Source organism: Nannospalax galili, unplaced genomic scaffold, assembly GCF_000622305.1.
Source record: "Nannospalax galili isolate Female #2095 unplaced genomic scaffold, S.galili_v1.0 scaffold1437, whole genome shotgun sequence".
NCBI lineage: Eukaryota > Metazoa > Chordata > Mammalia > Rodentia > Spalacidae > Nannospalax > Nannospalax galili.
Window position 1 is genome coordinate 407,875 of NW_008341050.1, and position 12,002 is coordinate 419,876.

General features: G+C 41.7%; 1 protein-coding gene across 3 annotated transcripts in view; it reads left to right on the plus strand.

The window, feature by feature from the left end:
• Positions 1-6: 6 nt before the first annotated feature.
• Positions 7-12,002, plus strand: part of Ppp3cb (protein phosphatase 3 catalytic subunit beta) — a 70,891-nt gene continuing 58,895 nt past the window's right edge. For all 3 annotated transcript variants that reach the window (XM_008836591.1, XM_017799030.1, XM_008836592.1), the window contains exon 1: positions 7-32. The gene's annotated coding sequence lies outside the window, so the exon portion shown is untranslated. The remainder of the gene's footprint in view (positions 33-12,002) is intronic.

A 12,002-nucleotide genomic window follows, 5' to 3' on the forward strand; every position in this document is an offset into this window, starting at 1 on the left:
GCCCCCTCCCGGGGCTGACCGCGTCGTCAAAGGTGAGAGGTGGCCGAAGCCCTGGGGGCCTGGCGTGAGGCGCGGTGTGAGGGAGGGCGGGAGCCCGTCCCCTCGGGAGCGGGCCGGCAGGACGGGCGAGTGACTGGCTGCCTCCCTTGGGGAGTGGCCCCGGGGCGGGCCCCCGCTGGGCTGGGCTGTGGCGGTGGTGCGGCGTCGTGGCGCCGCGGTCTCCCGCTCGCTTGCAGGCCGGGCGGTGGTTTGGCGCCGGCCATCCTCCCGGGGTTCGGGGCTGCCGGCCGCGGTCAACACCGCTGCTCTGGTACCCGCGGCGCACGGCCCGCCGCGAGCTTCCGGCTCCGCGACAGCTGCACCCCAAGGCTGCCCCAAGCTCGGGGCCCCTCAGCCTCGCGGGGCCGGCTGCGAGCGAGCATGGCTTGGGCCGCTGCCCACGCCGGCTCCCCGGTGACAGCGCCCGCCCTGCGAGCTCCTGCCGTGGAGTTCTCCCTCGGCATTCCGGCGCCTGGGACCCGGGGAAACCATACGGGATTGGACCAGGGGAAGGATCGGGTCTTTAAAGTGCAGACGGCAGAGAGAAAGCAGCGCTATAGAAAGAAAGAAAAGAAAAAAGAAAAAGGCGCGTGTAGGAATGAGGATTTACTTAGGAACACCAACACTGGTCAAAAAGGGTTTCCCGTCATCTCAAACGCATACCACATACTCACTGTAGAAGAAAAAGTTAAATATTTCTGAGCCAGGGCAGAATTTATGTATGGTGATCACAGGTAAGCATATTATTTTAAAATAGAGAAATTGACAGGCAGTTACTTAAAATTCCTCCCTGTCTGTGAGAGACCACCAACTTCAGACACTACTGTGATATTAAAAACAGAATTTGAAATTCTTTTTCTTTACTGTGTTAGGTGGTCAAGAAACTGAAATCGTAAAATATTTTATTTTTAGTAACGTTTATTTTTCAAGATACACGCTTTTTTTTTTTTCTTTTTTCTTTTGTCTGTTTGAAGCAGGGTCTCCCTGTAGCCCCAGCTGGCCTGGAACTCACTATGTAGACCAAGGCTGGCCTTGAACTCATAGAAATCTGTCTGCCTCTGCCTCCCAAGTGCTGGGACTACAGGCGTGTACCACCACGCCGGGCTAAGATACATACTTTTTTAAAAAAATATTTTATTTTATTTTTTGGTCTTTTTGAGACAGGGTCTCCCTGTAGCCCCAGCTTTCCTGGAACTCACTGTGTAGACCAGGCTGCCCTTGAACTCACAAAGATCCGCCTGCCTCTGTCTCCCAAGAGCTGGGACTACAGGCGTGCACCACCATGCCCAGCTTACTTTATTTTTATGTGTATGTGTGTATTGCCTGCATGTAGGTAAGTGCACCCGAGTTGTGCAATGCCCCAGGAGGACAGAAGAGGCTGTCGAATCCCCTGGGACTGGACTTACCAACAGTTGTTAGCTGCCATGTGGGTGCTGGGATTCGAACCTGGGTCTTCTGCAAGAACAGCCAGTGTTCTTAACAGATGAGTCTTCTCTCCAGCCCCAAGATAGATAACTCTTATTTTTAAATTCAGCTTCTCAAATACACTTGCACAGTGTTTAAACACTGTTAGCTTAGTTTTGAAATGTGACCCTGCCTTTCCATTAAAATATTTCAAAACCAGAAAACTTTTTTCCTTTGTGTGTTTTCCTTTTAAATTTAAAAATTTTCAATCTGAGTTTTTGGTTTTTAAAAGAATGACACTGATTTGTACTTAGTGTTATGTGTTTGGCCTAGGCATTGGAACGGTTTATAGACTCCTTTTTCTGAGAAATCTTGTTTTTGTTTTTAAGGGGGAGGGTCAGATCAGAATTTGATCCTATCATGGTTTCTGAGGTTTTATGGGTAAGGGGTGGAAATGGAGGACATTGACTGCCTCTTGGTTTTCTTCTTGTATTTCCTGTATGTTCATTAGTGGCTGAGATAACTAGTCACATTCCTGAACCTTGAGTTTAGGCTTCTTTATGTGAATCTTGTCACATATCTGGTGATGTTTTTCCTATACTGCTTTAATGCAGCAAAAATAAGATTCCAGGGATAAGGCAGAATGATTCCTTAGGGTAGAGTTGTGAGTATAGGGCAGAGCCACGCACAACTGATTGGTTTGAAATGAAAACAAATTTTTTTGAGGCTTAGTAGAAAAGGAGTTTGTTTAGGACATTTTAGCTATAAAGCATATGGTTAGCATATCTCACTTATTTGCATCCTCTTCATGGGGACAACTTTCATTTCCTTACAGAATTTGTTAGCCTGTTAGAATTCCTGATATAGATAACATGTTTAGAGATAGTGTGTAACAGAGTACTGTGTGTGCACATCTCTAACTTCCTCTGCAGATGCTTGGAAATCCACTTTTTATACGGATCCAAAAAACCCAAAACACTTTTCTTTTTTTTTTTCCCCCCGTCTTTTTGAGACAGGGTCTCCCTGTAGCCCCAGCTGGCCTGAACTCACTATGTAGACCAGGCTGACCTTAAAATCATAGAGATTTGCCTGCCTCTGCCTTTCCAGTGCTGGGATTAAAGGCGTGCACCACTACACCTGGCCAAAAGATCACTTTCAAATTTCATCTTCAGCATTTTTGACTTGTACATTTAATTATTACATCATAATGTTGCATTTGGTAATTGAGATTTTTGGTTGCCTGAAGATAAATGACCATGATACTAGTTCAGTTTAACTTGTTTAAAATGTAGTTTTTGACTGGTTGTGGCTCATACCTGTAATCCTAGCACTCTAGAGGCAGAGGCAGGAGGATTAGTGCAAATCCTCAGTCAGCCAGAGCTATATAATGAGATGCTGTCTTTTTTTAAAAAAAAAGAGAGAAAAGATTAAAAATAAAAGATTTATTTAAATCCAGGATATGGTGCTAGTTTTGCATATGCACTATTTCATAATAAGAATATTTTGGAAGTCATCATTAGTATTGAGTACAAGTAGTCTTTTATTCACTATAACTTTTTATTGTCTCTAAGGTTTATGCTTAGTGCTTCGACTCTGAAGACCTACATTTTATGGACATGTAGATTTTTAAGAGAATATAGGATGCTTTGTTTTTAATTTCTGTATTTTACTTTGTGTTAAGTTTGGGAGATCTGAATAGTGTAGGTGATTGATTTATAAATGTGATAAGTTTGTCACTAATCTGATTAGTAGCAATTATATGTCACTACTTATGGATAATTAGGTTTCCTGGTTAGCTACACTTTTTTTTTTCCTTTTTTTTACTTATTTTTTTTTTAATTTTATGTGTATGATGTAGTGCCTGCATGTAGGTAAGCACACCTGTGTTGTGCAGTGCCTGCGGAGGTCAGGTGAGGCTGTGGGATCCCCTGGGACTGGAGTTACAGACAGTTGTTAGCCGTTATGTGGGTGCTGGGATTTGAACCCGGGTCTTCTGCAAGAACAACCAGTGTTCTTAACCACTGAGGCATCTCTCCAGCCCCTAGTTATACTTAGTTTTGAGCCTAGTAGTCCAGCTATTGGCTCAGATCAACTCTATTAAAAATTTAATATAGAGGCTGGAGAAATGACTCAGTGGTTAAGAAGACATACTGCTCTTACAGAAGACCCAAGTTCAGTTCCCAGCATGTGTGTCTGTAGGCTTATAACTGCCTTTAAGTCCAGCTTCAGGGGATCCCCACATCCTCTTCTGGCCACTGTAGACAACTGCACTCACTTGTACATACCCCCAAATAGACACACACACATACACATAATTGAAAATAAACCTTAAAAGGATTTACTCTAATATGGTTAAGTATAATGGCACACATTCATAATCTCAGCACTTAGGGGCCTGAGCCAAGAGGATTATGAGTTCAAGACCAGCCTGGCCAAATTGTAAGACTGTCTCAAACCCTCCAAACAAAACAAAATGTTAAATAAATCACAAGCAATTTATGTGAAATAGTGTTCTTTAAATGTCTGTTACTCATTTTTTGTCTTTTTTGTTTGTTTGTTTTCTTTTTTATGTGTATGCTTGTGTCTCTGTGTGCCCACAGAAGAATACCTCAGATCCCTCACAGATGGAGTTGCAGGCAGTTGTGAGTCCTGGGAACCTGATTCTGGTTCTTTTAACTGCTGAGGCAGCTCTATACTTTGTCTAAACTTTCAGTTGAGAAAATGGAAATAGGCTGGTGAGATGGTTAGAGACACTTACTGTCAAGCCTGGCAATTGAGTTTGTTCCTGGCACCCACTTGGTGGACTCAAAACTTACTCCTTCACAAAGTTGCCCTATGACCTCCACATGTATGCCCATATACCTGTGCAATAAATAGGTAAATGTGATAGAACATAGAAAATGGAACTGGAAGCCAGGCGTGGTAGCGCATGCCTTTAGTCCCAGCACTTGGGAGACAGAGGCAGGCTGATCTTTGTGAGCCAAGGCCAGCCTGGTCTACATAGCAAGTTCCAGGCCAGCTGGGGCTACAGGGAGACCCTGTCTCAAAAAGACCGAAAAAGGGGGCTGGAGAGATGGCTCAGCGGTTAAGAGCACTGACTGCTCTTGCAGAGGAACCCGGTTCGATTCCCAGCACCCACATGGCTGCTGCTCCAGTTCCAGGGGAATCCAATGTCCTCTTCTGACTACCGCGGCATTGCACGACACGGGTGCACTCACATACATGCAGGCAATACACTCATACACATAAAATTAAAATAATAGTAAAAAAAAAAAAGACCAAAAAAATAAGAAAATGGAACCTAGGAAAGGCGTAACTGTGTATGCATGCATTACTTTTATATCAGTAAAAGTGGTATAATTAAAAAACCTTAGTTTAGGTATATTGCTTTCTTTCTCCACAAATTTACTTAAATTTTCCAGATACTTTTTCCTCCCCACACTTAAATATGTGTTCTGCAGTATAGATGAAATCCCAGATTTATAAAGCTGAATTGTTGCTGAGATTATCAATTGTGTTAATCATAATATAAAATTCACATTTATCACATAGAGAATATTATTTATATTGTATCTGTTTTAGCATCTACAATTTACAGTTTTCTCTCTTTTTTTTTTTTGTTTGGGGGCAGGGTCTTATTATGTAGCCCTAGCTGACTTTGGAACTCATAGAGAACCATTTGTCTCTCTCCCTTCTGCGTACTAGGGTGAAAGGCCTGTGCCACCATGCCTCGTTCTTTTTTTTTTTTTTTTAAAGTCTTTGAGACAGGGTCTCCCTGTAGCCCCAGCTGTCCTGGGGAACTCACTATGTAGACCAGGCAGGTCTTGAACTCGCTGAGATCCGCCTACCTCTGCCTCCCAAGTGCTGGGATTAAAGGTGTGCGCCACAATGCCTGGCTTTTTTTTTTTTTTTTTTTTTTTAATTACACTTACTATTTTAGTTTGTATGTGTTGAGGGATAAGAGTGGATATGCTCCACAACTGGAATTTGGAGATCAGAGGACAACCTGTTGGAGTCAGTTTATCCTATGTGGGTTTGGGGGATCAAACAGGTCATCAGGTTTGGTTATACACTGAACTATCATACTCCCCTCCTCCTCCCTCTTGGTGTTTGAGATGTAGCCTAGGCTGTTCTCAGAGTGAGTAATTTGTTTAGGCTGGCCTGCCCTTCCTGCCTCTGTCTAACAAAGTGCTGGGATTATAGGCATGTCCTACCATGCCTGGAAACAATTTTCTTTTACATTCAGTATTTTTCACTTATTTTTTAGGTTTCTATTAACCATAAATTATCACATATTCCAAAATGTTGGAAGTTTGCATTTTGTTTTAGACTGCTTTATTTTTGATGGACAGCTTTATGATTCATTTATGTTACTCTGCTATAAATCATAGTCATTTGCTAAACTATCTCCAATACCTTAACTTTATTATAATTGCCTGGATTTTGGATTTTTCTGTCTTTTTGAGACAGAGTCTCGCTGAAGTCCCAGCTTGTGTGGACTTGCTCTGTAGACCAGGCAGGACTTGATCTCATAGAGATTGCCTGCCTCTGCCTCGAAAGTGCTGGGATTGAAGGTATGCTAGAATTGCCTATTTTAATCTATTTCGGTGTTGGGCATAAGTGTTTCTGTTTCATATTTTAAAAGTTTGAATTTTAGTTTTTGTTTACAAAGTATTTGTAGACAAATGTATAAAAATAACTCCTTAAAAATGTTTTTTCTCCCCCCCATTAAATTGGTAGCCATACTAAAATAAATCTTTAGTACCATGTGTCCTAGAGAAAGCAGAGGAACAGAGAAAATAATGTATGTGTGTTTAAAAGAGAAGAGAGAGAACACTATGGTAACAAGTTACTTAGAAGGAAAATGCCAAGTAGGAAATACAGCTGCTCAGTAGAGAGCCAAAAGCTAGAGCTACTGAATGACTTGGCAAGAGTTGTAAGGAAAAGTTTGATGAAAAGAACCTTGATTTATTAAATGAGGTATGTTTTTAGTACCAGTCATATGACTACATTCACCATAAAAATATATCCAGGGGTGAAATAACTTGGAGCTAGTTGGTCATCCTTGTATATTAAATTTATTTTAGAATATCAAAGTTATAAAATAACTATTAAATTCCTACTCTATGCTTCTGAATTGTAAGGAGACAGTAAAGTAGAAGGGGTAAAGTGTTTAATTCTTGGAAAAATAAGTACTTGTGAAAAGTTAATAAATTTCACGAGGAGGAGTGTGGCTAATAATTGCTGTTGCAGACCTACCAAGTTGTCTGAATTTGAAGGAGGTAACAATTGTGTCTGGAATGGTCTGGAAGGGCTTTTAATAGGATGAAAGAAGCCTTGAAAGGTGGACAGAATTTTGAAATAAGTAGAGGGTAAGACCATTTACTTGTGCAACATTTATTGAGTGCCTGCTTTGTACCAGGCGTTTTTCTAGGTATTAGGGATGGAGTTCAGTTGGTTGTGTGCTTGCCTAGCATGCAGGAAGCCTTGAGTTTCATCTCTAGCACCTCATAAATCAGGCATGGTAATACATGCCTATAATCTCAGCGTTTGGGAGATTGGGGCAGGAATATCAGAACTTTAAGGGCATCATTGACTACAAAGTAAGTTTGAGCCAGTCTGTGATACATGAGACCCTGTTACTCTTAGCTGCATGTGTTCAAGGCCAGTCAGGAATACATGAGCCCTGTTTCAAAAATGAAAGATACTAAGATACATTCTTAGTGTACGCAGTATAGTGGGGTGGGGGAGATGTAAATAAGCATTATAATTGGAAATAAATTGCTATTGGAATGATAAAGAGGGAACTGACAATCTTGATTAGAAAGGAAAGCATGTTTTGAGATAGTCATTGAAAGATAAGTAGGAATGGAATAGAGAAAACAGAAACAGAAAGGTACAGAGCTTGCAAAAAAAAAAAAAAAGTATGACAGTAATACTGAAATGTTTGGCAAGGAGTGGCAGATGAAGTTGGAAAAGGATCTTTTGTGTGCCAAATTGAGGAGCTTAAACTTCAGCTAAAGTTTAAGCTTGTAACAGCAGAATAACCTTTGAGTATTTAAGGATATAAGCCCTAGGTAGAGTCAGACAGCCTGACTTTGAAAACTAGCTCTACCGCTGAATAACCTCATATGGACAAGTTCTTAACATTCCTAAGTTTTAGTTTTCTCGTCCTTAAACTAGTGTCGGCATGGTCTTACTGTAGAGTTGGTGGGGGAATTAATGAGGATAGTACATATAAAGTATTACCACGGTGTCTGGAATGGCATGTGATTGCTACTCAATCAATGGTAGCTGTCATTGTACTGTTTCTGGAAAATTTTACAGTAGAATAGTGATGCTATCTTTTCAAAAGCTAACTAGTGATGTGTGAAACAAGTTCTAGGAGGCAGAGGCTTAAATTCAGTTTCGTTATGACAGTAGAGTAGTTCAATTGAGAGATGACCAAAACATGAATTAAGAGAAAGGAAGGAACTAGATCTGATACAAATTCTCAATATCAGGAAGTAGGTATTTATTGGTTAAGTGATTAGTGTAGGAATGAAACAAGTGATAAGGGATAAGACTTTTCTTTAGGGATTGATTAAATTGTGCAGTTATAGTTGAAAGCAGAGATTGGAATTACAGATAAAAGACTCATTGGTCAAATTGAGAAAGATCTTAAAACAAGATTAAGCAAGCCAGGTGTGGTGGCACACGCCTGTAGTCCCAGCACTTGGGAGGCAGAGGCTGGCAGATCTGTGTGAGTTGAAGGACAGCCTGGTCTACATAGTGAGTTCCAGGCCAGCAGGGGCTATAGAGAGACCCTGTTTCAAAAAGACCAAAAAAAAAAAAGTAAAATTAAGGGTCCTGGGGAATATGTGCCATGAAGCATGAAGACCTATGTTCAGATTCCCAATACCCACATAAAAGCTGGGTGAGGAGGGGCCTGGCTGTAACCTCAGTGCTGGGGAGGCAGCTTCCATAAGAGACTGTGTCTCAAAATACATGGTGGAAGGGGCTGGAGAGATGGCTCAGCAGTTAAGAGTACTGGCTGCTCTTGCAGAGGACTTAGGTTTGATTCCCAGCACCCACATGGTGGCTAATAGCTAGCTGTCTATAACTCCAGTTGCAGGGGATCCAATGCCCTCTTCTGACCTTTCTGGGCATCGCATGACATAGGTGCACTTACATGCAAGCATACACTCATACACATAAAGATAATAAATAAAATATTAAAAAGAAATAAGGTCAAGGGCTGGTAAGATGGCTCAATGAATAAAAGCATGTGCTGCTCAAGCCTGACAACCTGAGTTCAGTCCCCAAAGTTATCCTTTGGTCTTCATTGCTGTGTGTTCACACACATATACTAATACATAAAATATAATAAAAATAAGGTGAGGAACAGTCGAGTAAGACCCAATCTCCATACTCTTGTGCATACAAGTTCACATGCTCCTGCATGTACATATGCACACACCCATGCAAACTACATATGTCAACACATGATTCTGGGCTGGGTGTGGTGGCACATGCCTTTAATCCCAGCACTCTGAAGGCAGAGGCAGGCGGATCTTTGTGAGTTAAAGGCCAGCCAGAGCTACATAGTGAGACCCTGTCTCAAAAAAAAAATAAAAGATCTGGGTTTTCTTTTCACTCATTTTTCAGTAGTTAATAAAGTACTGCCAGGGCTGGAGAGATTTTTTTTCAGCAGTTACTAGCACAAGCTGCTTTTCAGAGGACTCGGGTTTGTTTCCTAGCTTCCACATGGTGGCTAACGACTGCCTAGAGCTCCAGTTCCAGGGGTTCCAACACCCCCATCTGTCCTCTGTAGGCATTGCACACATGTAGTGCATGCTTACGTACATGCAAGCAAAGGAATTATATGCATAAAATAAAAAATAGAAATTTAAAAAGGTAGAAGTCGAACTGCTGAGCTAGAGAGACAGCTCAGCAGTTGAGAGCACTGGCTGGGCTTCCAGAGGACCCAGGTTCAGTTCCCAGCACCCACATGGCAGCTAACAACCCTCTGAAACCCCAGTTTTAGTGGTGGATCTGATGGCCTCTACAGGCATTGCACACATTTGGTATGTTTATATATATGCAAGAAAAACTCATACACATAAATATTTTTAAAAAGCCAAGTGTAGTGGCGCATGCCTTTATTCCCAGCACTTGGGAGGCAAAGGCAGGTGGATCTCTGTGAGTTCAGGGCCAGCTTGGTCTACATAGTGAGTTCCAGGACAGCTGGGGCTGCAGGGAGACTCTGTCTCAAACAAACAAACAAATAAACAAAAAACACTAAAAAAAAAACAACAAAAAAAACCTGCTAGGTATGTGGTGCCTAACCTTTAATCCTAGTACTTGCCAGTTGAAGACAAAGGACTGCAAGTTTCATGCCAGCCTAAACTAAATAAGGAAGACCCTGTCTCAAAACACAAAGCAAGGGACTGGAGAGATGGCTCAGAGGTTGTGAACAAATACTGCTCTTGCAGAGGACCCAAATTCAGTTCCCAGCACTCATGTTTGGTGGCTCACAATTGCTTATAACTCTAGCTCCAGGAGAATCCAATGCTTCTGGTCTCCTTAGTCTCACCCCTAGTCACATGCACATACACATATATACATAGATAATTAAAAATAATAAAAGTAAATCTTTAAAAACAAAGCAAAAACTACCTAATATTTTTGAGCAGGTTAATCTAGCTCTGGTTTGTTGCATTAAGCATGAATCAGCATTAGATTTTCCTTTTTTAAAAAAATGTTTTATGTGTATGAGTGTATTGCCTGCATGTATGTGACTGCACCCATGTTGTGCAATGCTGTGGAGGTCAGAAGAGGGCTTCGGATTCCCCTGGAACTGGAGTTAAGGACTGCTCGCAGCCGCCATGTGGGTGCTGGGAATCGAACCCAGGTCTTCTGCAAGAGCAGTCAGTGCCATCTCTCCAGTCCCAAATTTTCCTTTTTTAAAACATTTTCTACGCCTTTAATCCCAGCACTCGGGAGGCAGAGGCAGGCAGATGTCTGTGAGTTCAAGGCCAGCCTGGTCTACATAGTGAGTTCCAGGACAGCTGGGGCTACAGGGAGACCCTATCTCAATAAAAGACCCCCCCCAAAATTATTTTCATTTTATGTGTATGAGTATTACCTGCATGTGTGTCAATGCACCTGTGTCATGCATAGCCCATTAAGGTCAGAAGAGGGCGTTAGATCCTTTTAAACTGGAGTTACAGATGGTTAACTGCCATGTGGGTCCTGGGAACTGAGCTTAGGTCCTCTGAAAAGCAGCCAGTGCTCTTAACTGCTGATCCAACTCCAGTCCTGTGTTAGATTTTTCTAGTAGAGATTAGATGATAAGAACTTGAACTACTATTGAAAAAAATGCAGATATAGAAAATTCAGCAATGAAGATGTAAGAAAATTGAAAGGATTTGAGCAATCTGTCTTGGAGTCAGACTGGAAAGATGGCTAAGTGGTTAAGTGTACTTTCTGCTTTTGCAGAGGACCTGAGTTCAGTTGCCTGCACCCATATTGGGTGGCTCACAACCCATGTAACTCTAGTTCGACAGTACCTGACACCCTCTCTGGCCTCTGTGGGTACAACTGTACCCACGTGGTGCATTTGCATATACTCAGGCTCGTATGCATACACATTAAATAAAATCTTAAAATGTCCTGAAAGAAAAAAATAGAACCAAAAATTTAAATCTGAGTTGAAAGGGAATGATGATACCATTATAAAAATGGCTGAGAAGGAAACACATTTTGAGGAAAAGATATGGAATCTTTCAAATTTTGAAGACAATGATACTGTATTTATTGAATTTTTTCTTAGGGCTGTAGCCAATGCATAGTTCTACATCAGGCTGATGAAGAGCCTACTGTTTGTTTTCTCTTCTAAAATTTTTTTTTTAATTTTTAAAATTTTATGTGTATGTGTGTATTGCTGCTTATCTGTAAGTGCACTCATGTCATCCAATACCTGCAGAGGCCAGAAGAGGGCATTGGAACTAGAGTTATGGATGGTTGTTAGCCATAATGTGGGTATTAGGAACTAAACCTGAGTCCTCTGCAAGATGAGCCCAGTGCTCTTAACCACTGAGCCATCTCTCTAGCCCCCTCGTTTGTTCTTTTTTTAAAATTTTTATTTTATGTGTATGAGTGTGTTGCCTGTATGTATGTGAGTGCACCCGTGTTGTGCAGTGTCATAGAGGTCAGAAGAGGGCTTCAGATTCCCCTGGAACTGGAGTTACAGATGGTTCGTAGCCGCCATGTGGGTGCTAGGAATCAAACGCGAGTCCTCTGCAAGAGCAGTCAGTGCTCTTAACCTCTGAGCCATCTCTCCAGCCCTGGTTTGTTCTTTTTGAGATACAATCTCATGTAGCCTAGTCTAGTCTTGAATACTTGATCTCCTGCCTCCAGCATGCCTGGCTGAGGAGTCTTTTGATGATCCCTTAAGTTAAATGAAAATTGTCATTGTGTTGTTATCAAGACAGATGGGACTGAAGCATCATTCAGACCTCAGTTTGAGCCATGGTTCTGCACCTTGGTAAGCCTGTTACCTCATTTATGAAATGGAG